This window comes from Anastrepha obliqua, chromosome 2, assembly GCF_027943255.1.
Source record: "Anastrepha obliqua isolate idAnaObli1 chromosome 2, idAnaObli1_1.0, whole genome shotgun sequence".
NCBI lineage: Eukaryota > Metazoa > Arthropoda > Insecta > Diptera > Tephritidae > Anastrepha > Anastrepha obliqua.
The window spans coordinates 105,616,319-105,630,602 of record NC_072893.1 but is presented as its reverse complement, the minus strand read 5'-3'; positions in this window follow the sequence as shown (position 1 = coordinate 105,630,602).

Genomic DNA, 14,284 nt, shown 5'->3' with positions numbered 1-14,284 from the left:
TTGGATTTGGCTCATCTTGAAACACCCATACAGTCGACTCCTGTTTACTTTCGGGCTCATACGCGTAAATCCATGATTCATCACCTGTCACGATGTCCGATGTCATAGACGTGTTTCGAAGCCCCGCGGTCGTATTTTTTGAGCATTTCCTTCGACCAATCGACACGAGCCTTTTTGTGGGCGATTGACAAATTGTGTGGGATCCAACGCGAACAAATTTTTTTGATAGTCAAATGTTTACGCAATATTGAATGTATGCTGGTCCCACTAATGCCTAAGATTGTCTCAATCTCACGATAGGTCACATGACGATCTTGCAATATCAGTTCGCGCACAGCATCAATGGTTTTCGGAACAACAACTGATTTTGGACGACCTTCACGAAATTCTTCTTGGAGTGAACTACGACCACGATTGAATTCACTATACCATCGATAAACACTGGTCCTTGATGGAGCTTCATCGCCAAGAAATTAATTAAGTTTATCCATGCAATGTTGCTGAGTTAATCCACGTCGAAAGTTGTAAAAAATAATCGCACGAAAATGTTCACGATTTAATTCCATTTTTGGACCGAGATGAATCTTTTAAGTTACTCTAAACAACACAAATAGCGCTGGTATTTCAAAACGTTCTGAGTACGTAAAAGCCAAAAAATGTCAAACTTTGCGATACAGCTGTCAGTTGCCAGATTGCAACACCAGGGTTGCCAAATCCCGAAATATAAAAGGCACCCCTCGTATAAATATAGGAAATTTCAGCAAAATGTCGATCGCTTGTCATGGAATCGCTCGGTTGTTAAGTACAAAATCAAATTAGTTCAATTTCGCTCAAGAACCAAATAAAAAAAATTAGAATCCAAAAAGAAAAATTATGGATCTGTGTGTGTTATAAAAAATTTATGGATATTGTCGGTTGATTCAATCGCCAAAACGGGTGCAGCATAGAAAAGTCGATCGAAAAGTGTTTGTCCACAGGCTCAATAAAGACATAAAACCACGTTCGTATCGGCCATTTGGTAGTATGCAATGTGCTCTGGTTGTGTAATTGAGTAATTTCTCTACAAAAACTTACGATTAATCTTCTACAGATTGCGATAATTAGATACAGTGAGTAAGACAACTTTTCGCACAGTGAGTTTTTTTTTACAACATTAGCTATGCTTTTCCTGCCAAATTCTTCTCTTTAATTTTGCATAAAAATAAAGTTCATACTAAAGCAAAAACAACATATTTTAAAGTTTCAAGCTTTATTCAACATTAAAAAAAAAAAAAAAAAAAAAAAAACACTCATAAAATTTTCAACAAAAAAAATTTAAATAAATTAAAATATTAATATTGATTTAAACAATTATAAGCTTAGACTAGGCTTACTATTAATATTTCATTAAATTTGATTCCTTATTTATCACTGCTAAGTCGCGTTTATTGAAATTTTGTCTGCAGAACGCAAGGCACCTTTGACTACAAAATTTAGTTTTTAATGTTTTAAAAACCCTTCAATATTTAATAACAATCTTAAATATTCAGTTCACCCTGTAGCTGGTATTAATTTACATGCTCCTCCTACACTCTGTCTTCTTGTAGTCAAGGCAAACCCCATAATGGTGAATGACAAATGTGTTGCGCTATGGTGAAGTAGTAATTCAACACACTTTTATGAGAGATAAAAAATAACCAAAAAGAGGTGGATTTTGAGGAGTGCGTCTTTGATAAAAATGTTGGAGCAAATGAGGTACATATTAAAGAAATGGATGCAAATATAATATGAAAATGGTTGAAGGTAGTTTGGCTCGTCAAGAGAAACTAGAATTTTTAAATAAAGTAAGCAGCATTGTATTCATAACATTGGCGGGTCTTCCCGAATTATATTGATTATCACGTTTTGCTTAAATTGGTACATTATTTTTCTGGATAAGGCGCATAGAAGTGAAGTAGATTAAGATTAAATGGAAATAAGTTGCATAAGTTGTGACAAAATGTCCAACCAAAAGTTTGAAAAATTTTCTAAAAGAACGGACTCTGCCTTATGAACTTTCGAAAACGCTGTACAACGGCATTTTTGCAACATAATAATAGCGGTATATTTTTCTAGATTAATTAGCGCTTCTCTCGTCCTAAATTTCGTTTCCACTTGCAATGAACAGGTCCATTGGAATACGGGTTCGATCCGTGCTTTGCGCAGATTTTTTTATTTGGCCTCAGCAACTCTTTGCATTGCGGATTTTCGAAGTGACAGCAAAGGAAAGTAATAAAATGTAAGAAAAATTTATTTGGTTTCCTTTTTTAAATAACAGTAGTCAAAAATTATGTGTCTAGCTAGCGCAGAATGAGCCGGGAGCAAATTTTTTGCAAAAAGAAAGAACCACTGGCCATTGCGAAAATTTTTACCAAAAATGCTTCTGACGAAGTGGATGATGTTAAGAGGAGTTGAACTCGTTCGGACTTCCATGGATAATGAAAGTTGAAATTAATAACCCCATCTCATTATCCGGTTTTTTTATTTGTATATCTGACAATCTTGTGCTTCGATCTCTATTTTCATACAACGCTTGGGAACAGATTAGATTAGATTTGTGGGGGGTTGGACAAGTCCAAGCACGCTGTAGAAAGTGTGCTGGTATCCCGTTACTAGGTTCTCTGGACTTAACCATTGATCTCTATCTGGAATCAAAACATCATACTTCCTACCAAAGCTAACGACAGGCACCCGATTGTCCACCGGCATCGAGAACAGTGTGCACCGCTCCAACAACTGGTGGTATATCTGACAGTGGCCAGTGCTTACTTCATTTCCCCAGACTCCGTTTAACTTGAGCCTGTGCGCCGTCTTCATTGCTTCCTCTCGAATTTGAAGATCTAGAGGTGGCAAGTTCAGAATGGCATTAAGGGCATCACCAGATGTTGTGCTCATGGCACCTGTGATACCCAAGCACACACTTCTCTATAGCCTGTTTAGCGGTTTTACTCTGGAATTAACCATTGTGGCTTTCCACCGTACTACAGAGACGTAATGGGTCTAATCAGGGTGATGTACAACCAGTGTACTATCGCCGGTCTTAGAGCCCATGTCTTGCCAAAGGTTCTTCTATACTGCCAGAAGACTTTTAGTGTTCGAGAGACCTTCTGCTCGACGTGCTTCTTCTAGGTAAGTTTACTATCTAGGATTACTCCTAGATATTTAACCTCAGAACACAGTTGCAGTGTTACCCCTTTCAATGTGGGTAGTAACAGGCCTTCCATATTGCATGCAATTCGCACCAATACTCAATCTTATTTAGAGCTACCTGCATTTTATTACATATAACTTCAAGTGATCGTCCTGAGATTAATACGCACACATCGTCTGCGTAGGCTTGGATGTGTCCATTTTCCTGCAGATCATTAAGAAGAGAGTCCACCACGAAGCACCAGAGAAGGGGAGAGAGTACATCACCTTGTGGGCAACCCTTCTTAACCTCAACCCTGACTCCTTCATCGCTTTCTCTATCCATGGTAAGCAGTCTTTTGGATAGCATAGAGTGAATCCATCTGACAATGATTTCTTCTACTCCATGACTTCTGGTAGAAGAGCACATAGAGTCAAATGTAGCATTGTCGAAAGCTCCTTCAATGTTCACAAACTCGCCAAGAGTGTACTCTCTTGTTTCCAGCCCTTTTTCGATTATACTAACGCACTCGTGCAGAGCCGATTCGCAAGATTTCCCACTTTGATAAGCATGTTGTCTGACGTTGAGAGGGTTTCAACTTAGAACCCTCGTCCTAATGTGCTTCTCCACCATACGTTCCAGACCCTTAAGCATAAACGATGTCAGACTTATAGGTCTGAAACTTTTTGGTAAAGCGTAGCTGTCCTTACCTGGCTTTGGGACAAATACAACTTTCACCAAACGCCACAGTTGTGGAACCTAAGCGTGCGCAAGACATGCCGTAAAGATTCTTTTCAAAGCCTTTAATAGCTGTTCTCCGCCTCGATTGAGCATGATTGGGTAAATGCCATCGGGTCCTGGGGACTTAAAGTTTTCGAATGACGAGAAGGCGAACCTTATCGTTTCCTCGTTAACTATCCTGGATGCAATAAACCTATCACGTCTGCTGGTAATTATATTGACATGATCAGATTGATCGATAGAGCTTTGACCAACAACATTCCTGGAGCCAGGGAAATGTGTTGAAAAGAGAACATCGTACACTTCTGATTTTGAGTCCGTATAAGTACCATCGGGTTTGAGCAGTGAGTCTAGCCTAGCCGTCCGGTCTCTTTGGAGGGCTTTGCATAACCTCGCTGAACTCTTCCGTTCCTCCAGTTCACTGCAGAAGCTTCTATAAGAGTCCAATGTAGATGATATAATTTTCTTTTTATATTCCTTCCTCAGCTTTCGGTAGGTAGCCCAATCTTCTTACAACTGAGTTTTAAGAGCCCTGCTAAGAAGTTTCCTGGAAGTTTTCCGGAGTTTCGAGAGTTCGGCGTTCCACCAAGGGACTGTCTTACCCTCTCTTCTCCTACGTTCCGGGCACACCTTGTTATAACACTCGATCAAAGTTCGCGCCAATGAGTTTGTGGCTTCTTCAATCGCAGTTATTGTCCGGAGTTTGGGAATATCACGGATTTCCTATCGTGTCCAATCCGCTTTTCGAGGATTCCGGCCAGCTGGGGCCGCAAGCCTGAACTCTATATAGCGGTGGTCCGACAGGGAATCTTTATCGAGTACTTTCCAACCAGCGATATGATCTGTTATTTTATCGTTAGATAATGTCATATTAATCACTTCCTGCCTTCTGCTGGTCACAAAAGTCGGACTGGTGCCAACGTTCTGTATGACCAAGCGCGATGACAGAATAAAGTCCACGAGTTTATGCCCCCTGAAGTTACGTTTTGTGCTACCCCATAGTGTGTTCTGTGAATTTGCGTCACATCCCACAATTAGACCTAATCCCATGGATTTAGCATATCTTACAACTTCCGTAAACTCCCTCGTAGGGGGAGGGATAATGGAGTGGCAAGGAAAATAGGCCGAGACGACAATTGTCTCTACTTCTTTCTCCTCTAATCGATACTTTATTTTAACTGCAACTAAGTCTTGACAACAGAATTGTCTTAACAAAGTGCAATCAACCGCTTTCGGCATAATAATACACGTACGCGGACGGACCTCTCCCTCTTTATGAAGGATAGACCCCCACTTTATATCTCCCAAGCCCCGTATTTGTCCTTTAGCCACCCACGGTTCTTGAATTAATATTATGTGAGGGAACAAGTTGATAGGTGCATGTCGTTTTTTATTTAATATTCCATTCAATTAATTTCACCAAATGTTCACACCGAGAATTTGTATAGACAGGACAGATGCCAATGACGTGCCGAATATTTTCTGGAACAGAACTGGATAAGCGGAAGGCTTTACATTTAGATTAAGAAGCCCTTTCCTTGCACGAAAGATCAAATTTAGAGCATGAGCAGATAAGTCGTTACTGAAATAGTTGATGTTTGTAAGCGATATACCAGGATGCAAATCGTGAGACGTAGATTTTTTGGCTGAGTCTAAAAATACCTTGAATTATTTGACATATAGTTTTCCTACAAACTGCGTCCTCAAGGAAGCAGAAAGAAAGACATTTAGAGGCTCCATATTCAGAGTTTGCGATAAATTTTTCCATTTTTTAACCCAGTGTACATCAAGGCGCACAGACTCTTTAGCAATGGTGCGCGGAAGTCTGTCATTTGGCAGAGAAAAACGGTGCAAAACATAACTCAAATGAACTCTGGAAGCATGCAAATATTGCGAAAGCAGATTGGTTTCAGTGGGGATCATGGAATTCGGTGTGTTTGCAGGCAAAAAGATTTTTTTTTAAATAAAGCAACGCAAAAGACTCTCTACTACTCTAATGGGAATCTTAGGTTAATAATATTTTCGAAAATCAATTTGCTGAGAGCCTTCCACCAGATCCGTATTCATCCAGAAGACGTTTGTAAGACTGCCATTACAACACCATTCGGCTTATACGAATTTACACACATGACATTTGGATTGCGCAACGCTGCGCAAACGTTTCAAAGAGTTCTAAACGAGGTTTTGCATGGTATCGATAACATTTTCATCTATTTGGATGACATCTGCGTAGCTTCATGTTCTCAAGAGGATCATCGTAAAGATCTGCATTTGGTTTTTCAACGCTTGCGTGAGCATAAACTTACCATAAACGTCGCAAAGTCAGTTCTTGGTGTAACAGATCTTGAATTTCTTGGTCATCTCATCAAAAGAGATGGTATAACACCGATCCCAAGCCGTGTGGAGGCAATTACAAAAATTAAGCTGCCTACATTAGCTAAAGACCTGAAACGTTTCCTCGCTATGGTTTACTTTTACATACCGTTCTTGTCTCAACCACGGCTTTACCAAGCGCCGTTGTTAGAGATGGTCCCTGGGAACATACGCAACGATAAAACAGTATTAGCTTGGTCTGATAAAAATATTCGTCATTTCGAAGCATGTAAGAAAGCCTTGCAAAGTGCTCCTTACTTGCTCATCCGATACCTAACGCGACACTTTCTTTATGGGTTGATGCTTCGGCCAATGCCAGTGGTGCTGTTCTACACCAGGTTGTCAAAAACACGCTTCAACCATTAGGTTTCTTCCAACGATCATTTTCAAAGGCTGAACAACGATACAGCACTTACGATAGAGAACTTACTGCGATGTTCCGTGCTTATACGCCACTTTCGTTTTATGCTAGAAGAACGAGATTGTCACGTTTACACGGACCATAAGCCGCTAATTTATGCTTTTCGGCAGCGCCTCGAAAAAGCCTCCGATCGTCAAGCTCGTCAATTAGACTTTATTGCTCAAATTACAACGGACATTCGGCATGTTCCTGGTCAACAAAACATTACGGCAGACCTCCTATCTCGCATTGAGTCCATAACAGCGGAGCCGATTGCTTACTATGATCTAGCCGATCACCAAGCCAACGCAGAGGAACTCCAATCCTATTTAAATGGTAACGTAAATCATTCACTTAAATTAACATGTTATGTTCTACCTTCAGGATCGAAGAGAGTTTATTGTGACAGCCCAACTGGCCGCACACGACCTTTTGTCACAAAAAAGTTTAGACAGGCAGTACTGCGAGCAACACACAACATTTCGCATCCAGGCATGCGAACTACGTCAAAGTTGATGACCGAGCGTTTTGTTTGGCCTGGTATACAACGGGATAGTCGCCAATTTGCAAAGCACTGTACCCAGTGCCAACGTAACAAAATTGGCTGACATAGCGTGTCACCGTTCAAACGTCGTGAATGCCCGCGCCTACGTTTTTCACATTTACATATTGACATCGTAGGACCGTTTCCGTTATCTGACGGTAAGCGCTACTGCCTCACCGTAATTGATCGCTTCACTCGATACGCAGATGCGATAGCAATACCGGGCAGCACGGCCGCGACTGCAGCAAAAGCCTTGATAGAGAGCTGGATAGCGCGCTTTGGCGTTCCAATTGATATAACTTCAGATCTTGGGCGTCACTCCGAAAGTTCCTTATTTCAACAACTTTTACAATGTCTTGGCATAAAGCATCTACGCACAACTGCTTATCATCCGCAAACCAACGGCATGGTCGAGCGATGGCATCGGACTCTAAAATCGGCAATCTTATGTCATAACGGCGAACGATGGACAAGTTTTTTACCACTTATTTTATTAGGACTTCGGTGTTCATTCAAGATTGTCATTGGCGCATCGCCGGCTGAATTAGTTTTTGGAACAACCTTAAGTTTACCATCAGAGTTCTTTATAGATGGCAGCCAACCTACCAGCGAAACGGAAATGGTAACACATCTTCGACATGTCATGAGAAATATTCGCCCAGTTGATACTACTTGGCACACAAAAGAAAAATCCTTTGTGCACACTAATCTTACGACGTCCGATCAAGTTTTCGTTAGAGATCTTTCTATTCGTCCATCATTAACGCCACCTTACAAAGGACCATACAAAGTGTTAGAACGTCATCCGAGCTCCTCCTCCCATTTGTGGTGTGCGTCTTGATGTTGTTCCACAAATGGAGGGACCTACAGTTTCACGCCGACTCCAAACGGCAGATATTTTTATGAGGAGCTTTTTTTATTGCAGAAATACAATCGGAGGTTTGCCATTGCTTGCCGAGGGGCGACTGCTATTAGAAAAATGTTTTTTCTTCATTTTGGTGTTTCACTCAGATTCGAACCTACCTTCCCACCCACTCGGCTACGGCGGACGCCCTTTTTTCAGTTAGTACTAACCTTAAAAAGGCAGCCGTTAAAATTTCATGATATTCTATTCATTAGTTCGTGAGTTAGAACATTACATTTGTTATTTTCAAAATATTCGATCACAAAGAATTTCGTGTTTTAATTTTGCACTGCTTCCTGATGGGGAAAAATACCGTTCAAGCGAAGCAATGGCTTAAAAAGTGTTATGGAGACTCCACTCCATCAGAAACAACAAGAAAACAAAGTTCTGCTAACTTCCAACGTGGTCATAGCGACACCGATGCTGTACAACAACGCAGTGCACTTTCAAATGATGCGGCAACACCAGGTAACATAAAAAAAAATCATATTGAGTACTAATTCACTAGTAGTTCAGTTTTTAGTGCACGTGAAACTCGGTTTTTCAAATAAACGCCCAATTTTGCAGATTTGAACTCAGTTTATGAAATTCACCACACCTAAATTAGCACTGAAAAACTGGCAGCGACTCCAAAAATCTGCGAATGTTCAATCTGAACTTTTTGATTCTGCGTCCGCTACCTTGGATCTCAAGCTGATCGAATGGAAATACCATAAATGATTTACATACCTCCAAAAGCAGTCATGAAATGCGAATGAAAATTACCTGCAAAGAAATAAAAAACAGTTTGAGTTAAGATTCATACAAATATTTTCAATACATAGAAAATTTTTAATTAGAACTTTTAAGATAAATACGATCTTGCGAATTCTACATTCGTCTTGCTTAATCTGACTTTACAGAAGTGATCGAATTTACAGAAGCGGCATAGGAGAAATAAACTTTTATTTTACATATATTTTCCGATATTCAGTTAATGGTTAATACTGATAAGCTGCCGCATCCATCGTTGAAAAGTACGTTGCAGGTAGGATACACAGACTACTCTTAGAAAAACATTTTACTTGAGAGCCATACAGGCGCATTGCCGGGTTCGAGAGAGATTTCCCCAGACCTGTACCTACATGTTGTTAACCCTTTCACGACGGGTGCCGTGAACATATAGGGTTTTCCAAACAGAGGTGTTATTTTGATATTCAAAGAAAAATGCTATTTAATATAAATGATCGGATGCTTATTTCGTTATAAAATAGTCGAAAATAACATCAGGCAAATGACCACCACAACTACGCTTACCGGGCAATATCCTTTTCATGAAATTTTCCATAACCTAATTGCAAAGTGGCTGCCCTATGCCCTCAATAGCCTCACGAATTCCATCTTTGAGGTCTTGAATTGACCCTGGGCTGTTGGCGTAGACCTTCTCTTTCACGTGGCCGCAAAGAAAAAAGTCACAAGGTGTTAAATCACAAGATCTCGGTGGCCAATTGTGATCCGGAAACTTTTCCCGTAAAAGAGCAATGGTTTCATTGCTTGTGTGTAGCGCCGTCTTGTTGCACGTAGCGCCGTCTTGTTGAAAATGAACGTTGTCCAGATCAATACCATCCAATTCCGTCCATAAAAACCGTTAATCATCTCGCGATAGCGCAATCCATTCCAAAATAACACTTGTTATTGGAAAACCTTTTACAATATGTGGGCAATCACTTGGTGGACCACAGCGGCTAACGCCGTCTATATGCGGCAGTTACTTTTTAGTCCGCAGAGGCCGACGTTACCCATTCAGCAATACTGCGCCTAAACTATCTGAGCCTTCTAAAAAAATTCTTTGGAACTCTAAAGCACACTCTATGAAATACGGGCATTCGTTAGAAGAAGTGTTCAATGGGCTACAAATTTTCCTCATCTCTACAGTCCTTACAGAAAATCGTATGTGTAGGCTCGAATCTGGCGGTCATATGGTGAATACTCCAGTCCCAAATTAGTATTCGCGTGAGAAACCATATCGCACCCTAAATACAAAAGGGTCACAACTCAAAATTTTCCACACTCGAGCTTGACTTGTTTACAGTAGCACAGAAAACAAACTATGTGACATATCACGCTGAAATTTGCCATGTAAGCTTATAGCAGTCCTACCAAAAAACAAAAAATTTATTTTTGCCATATGTCATCTGCGGACCGTTTTATTGATAACGTCTCGTTCATATTTGAGCAGAAGGAACATTTTGAGTTGTGACCTTTTTGTATTTAGGGTGCGATATGTTCATTTTTCGAAGACTCAGTAGTTGAGGTTAGATTAGATTCTTTATGAGGTTTGCACTTCGACCTCATGGTCTTTTGTGCGCTCTACTCATCACAGCAGCTCATCCAAACCCAGTTCCCTTATTAAACTCAGGATAGAGCTGTGTTGGATTGAGCGAATGTGGCTTTCTTCTGGCTGCAGTTGGCTAAGATGTCTCAACCTTCTCCGCGTCATATGTTTTTCAAATATATTGGGTAGTCGAAAAAGTCTTTTCGTATTTCTAATCAAACTTCTACTCATTTGTTTTATATTTATAATGAACTTTATTAAACCAAATATGTACCATTTTGGTCGACCACCTTTTTGGCCATTTTTCTTTTAGCGACATTATTCCATCAGTGTAAAACTTTTGTGGTTTCTCGGCGAAAAACTGCGACAAGTAATTTTCACAGGCTTCTCTTGAAGCCAACTTTACTCCATTAAGAGAGTTCTGCATTGACCGAAACAAATGGTAGTCCGATGGTGCAAGGTCAGGGCTACATGGTGGATGCATCAAAACTTTCTAGCCAAGCTCTCCCAGTTTTTGCCGAGTCATCAAAGATGTGTGTGACCTAGCGTTGTCCTGATGGAAGACGACGCCCTTTCCGCTGATCAGTTCTGGCCGTTTTTTTTTCGATTGCTTGCTTCAATCACATCAGTTGTTGACAGTAAAGTGTAGAATCAATCGCTCGAGCAGGCTGTAGCAGCTCATAGTGCATTATTCCTTTCCAATCCCACCAATCACACAACATAACCTTTCGAGGCGTCAATCCTGGCTTTGCGACCATTTGTTGAGCTTCCCCACCCTTGCACCGTGATCTTTTTCGCACATTATTGTCGTATTTGATCCACTTTTCGTCTCCTGTTACCATTCGCTTCAGAAATGGTTCGATTTCATTTCGTTTCAGCAAAGAATCGCAGATGTTAATTCGGTCCATTAAACTTTTCACAGAAAATTCATGTGGTACCCAAACATCGAGCTTCTTTTTATAACCAGCCTTTTTTAAATGGTTCAAAACCGTTTGATGATGAATGTTTAGTGCCTTGGCGATGTCATGGCAGCTTATGTGACGGTTCTGGTCAATCTTTTCCATAATTTCATCGACTTTTTCAACGATAGGTCGACCGGAGCGAGGTGCATCTTTCACATCGAAATTTCCAAAACGGAAGCGAACGAACCATTGTTGTGCTACACGAACTGATAGAGCATCGTCTCCGTAAACTTCGCAAATTTCATTGGTGGCTTGCGTGGCATTCTTCCCTTTTTTATACAAAAATTTCAAAATATAGCGAATTTATTCATTATTTTCACTCATTTTTGAACAGCTATAACTTTTTTGCAACTTCTCCGAATTTAATTTTTTTTTGGTTAAATTAAGCTTAAAATGTCACCTTTCTAACATCATATGATATGACACAATGTGATTGGTAGCACTGGAGATAGATGACGCCAACGACATCATTGACAAAATACGAAAAGACTTTTTCGACTACCCAATATATATTTTTTTATTTTTCAACATAGTTCCCTTTTAGAAAAATACATTGCTCCCAACGTTCCGGACATTTTTTAACCCCTTCAAGAACTAGGATTGGTCGAACTCTCCAAAATACGCCTCTGGCTGTTCTCGTTTGAACTAAATTTTTTCTTCCCGCGAGCAATTTCTTTATGTTAGGGAACAAGAAAAAGTCGCAGGCAGTCAGATCGAGTAAACACGGGGGGTGCGGCAACAACATGCGTAACGAAATTCAAGCAGTTTGGCGGCGACAACTCCGGTTAAACGTCGTGTTGGTGCGTTACCGTGATGAAACAGCACCTTCTTTTTCGCCAAATGCGGTCGTGTCTCTTTCAATTTTTTGTGAAAGCGGTCAAATAACTCACTGTAGTATTGTCATGTGATCGTTCTTCCTGGTTCTAAAAAATCTATGAGGATGACATCGTTCGCATCCCAAAAAATCGCCGCCATGACCTTTGCGGCCGATGAGACTGTCGTCGCCTTCTTTGAAGCAGATTCACCGAGAGAAATCCATTGCTTTGATTGTTGCTTAGTTTCTGGTGTGTAATGATGAATCCAGGTTTCATCAACTGTGACAACTCGACCCAGAAATGCCGCCGAATCTCGCTTAAATTGCTCCAAACACTGCTTCGTAGTTAGCAACCGCATCCGCTTGTTGTCCACCATGAGCAATCGCGGCACCCATCGGACCGACAATTTTTTCACAGCCAACTTATCACTAGTAAAATATTAATTGCCATTCCAGTAGAAACATCTATGGCCTCTGTTACTTCGCGCACTTTCGTTCGTCGATCAGCAAGTCGTGGACTTTTTGAATGATTTCCAGCCGCTACGTTGGCTGGGTCATGTCATCCGAATGGATACAAACGCTCTGGCTTTGAAAGTATTCGATGCGGTACCAGCTGGGGGTAGCAGAGGAAGAGGAAGGCCTCCTCTGCGTTGGAAAGATCAGGTGGAGAAGGACTTGGCTTCACTTGGTGTGCCCAATTGGCGCCGGTTAGCACGAGAAAGAAACGACTGGCGCGCTTTGTTAAGCTCGGCCAAAATCGCGTAAGTGGTTATCGCGCCAATTAAGAAGAAGAATACCTTACTGTGGCCATAGATGACTAAGCGGCTACCGGTAGACAGCATCCAACTTCGCTTCTATCTCCTCGCATTTTTCGAACGATACTCTGCTCTTTTTTCATATTAGTGAAAATCACGAAACACATCTTACTTGAATTGCTGCCAAATTCAAGCTAACCTATCAGTTTGAAATTTGTTTTGCCCCCGTTTGATAGATGGCGGCATACGATGCTAACACCAACTTCCCTCAGGAACACTGTCTAGCATCAAACACGGGTACTTATGGAACCGACATTGTAAAGGGTGTTTTTTTTAGAGGTTAGGTTTTCAAGATGAAATAAAACGTATATAATTTAATGTTATGGCCAAGAATTCAGCTTTATTATAAAGATAAGGGTTTGCCATTATGTTTTAAAAATGATTTCGGGCAAGTGGCCGCCGCGGCTGGCTCGAATAAATTCCAGCCGAGAGGCCCAATTTTCGACCACTTTTTGCAGCAATTGGGGCCGTATGTCAGCAATAACGCGCCGAATATTCTCTTCCAAGACGTCAATCAAGCAACTTCACATAGCCCCACAAGAAATAGTCCAGTGGTGTTATATCGCACGATCTTGGAGGTCACGCCACAGGTCCACGGCGCGTGATAATGCGCTCACCAAAAGTTTCCTTCAATAAATCGATTGTTGCGTTGGCTGTATGGCATGTAGCGCCGTCTTGTTGGAACAAAAGGTCGTCCACATCAACATCGTCCAATTCAGGCACGAAAAAGTCATTAATCATGGCTCCATAGCGCTCTCCATTGACTGTAACATTATGGCCGGCTTCATTTTTAAAGAAATATGGACCAATGATTCCCTCTGCCCATAGAGCACACCAAACAGTGACTTTTTGAGGATGTAACGGCGTCTCAGCAATGGCTTGTGGATTATGTTCACTCCAAATGCGACAATTTTGCTTATTGACATACCCATTCAACCAAAAGTGAGCTTCATCGCTGAACAAAATTTTCTTGTGATGCGTCGCGCGAACCGAACCATTATTTTCGTAATAAATTTGCACGATTTGCAAACGTTGTTCAGGTGTAAGTCTATTCATTATGAAATGGCAAACCAAACTGAGCATAAATCAAGTGACAGCTGTCAAAAAGACCATCTACGAAAAAAGTAGTGCCAACTTGAAAACCTAACCTCTAAAAAAAACACCCTTTATATATTTTCGTCATTAGTAATGGTGGGCAATGCCATGCCTATTAATATGTTCGTAGGTGTAGCCAAAGACACGTCACTACATTACAAATGATTCTACACA